Raw genomic sequence first — 1,298 nt, forward strand, 5'->3', positions numbered from 1 at the left:
ACTACATCTACGTCTGTGCGTGTGTGTGTGTTATTGCTCGCTCAGTGCGTCTGTGCTCACACACACAGCAGAGATGCACTTCATCACACCAGAGGAAATAAACATGATTCATGCACTATCGTCAGCACTGCACTAACAGAGTCATGTGACAGGAAGTCGCCGTGAGGAATGAGAGTCAGTATTTCTCACTGATTCAGACGCTATCAGACGATTGGCTCTCATGTTGATCATGTGATCAGATCTGAGAGCTGCTATATCAGGTTATGGCAAGGTTATGAACACAAACGTTTGGTAACTCTTTCTATGAAGCCCGTGCTTATAACGAATTTAATCTCCATTTATACTTATACGTGTTACCATTTCATAAACATCTTTATAAAGACTCATTAAGACCTATCCTGCATTATAAGAACAGTTATAGTTTATTTTTATAATTACTTATGAGTCATGCATTTGCTTTTTAAATGTGTATGCGTATGTGTGTGTGTGTCAGGATGATGAAGATCAGGGGCCGTATTCACAAAGAATTTTAAGGCTAAAAGTAGCTTCTAACTGGCGAATTTAGGAGCAACTCCTAAAAATAATGGTCATAACTAAATCATTAATAAATAAATCGTAAATAAAGTCACTCGTAACTTTAGGACTCCTCATTTTTTTGACTAAGAGTAATTCACAAAGCATTTTAGCCCTAAAAGTAGCACCTAAGCCTGGGACAGCTTAAAAGAAGTCGAGAGGACTCCTAACTCACTAAGACCTTCACAAACCGCTTTTTGTGGCATTTCACGTGTTTGTTTTGTGCGGTGTTTTGAAATGCGTATGCGGCGCTACAGGAGCTTCCAATCGCGAGGAACAATTCTGCATTGTAGGCATAACTAGGGATGCAATAACGCCACCAACAACAACCAAAACTAGGCTACTCATTGCATGTAAACTAATTGTAACGTTTCATTGTGAATCAAATTAAAATGTTCTTCTCTTTGCAAACGTAGGCAGAGGCATATAGTGACAGATTAATTCAATAATGTTGCAAAGATATTGCATCTATCCATATGTTTCATTAGGCTACTAGGCTATTTGTTTTGCCTTACTCTTTATTCATTTAGGCTATTTATTCAGTTATTCATCATCTTCCGTCCTTCGCACTACTTGTGTAGCGCAAGCATTCTCAGACCTGTCACCTGTCACTCATCATCGTAGGGGAGGAGTTTAGAATCATTCCCGCGTTACAATCATCAGCCAATCAAGGTGGTCACTTCAGTCAAGCTCGTGCATGAGTAATGACGTCATCCATAGCAACG

This window comes from Squalius cephalus, assembly GCF_949319135.1.
Source record: "Squalius cephalus genome assembly, chromosome: 18".
NCBI classification, from domain to species: Eukaryota; Metazoa; Chordata; class Actinopteri; order Cypriniformes; family Leuciscidae; genus Squalius; species Squalius cephalus.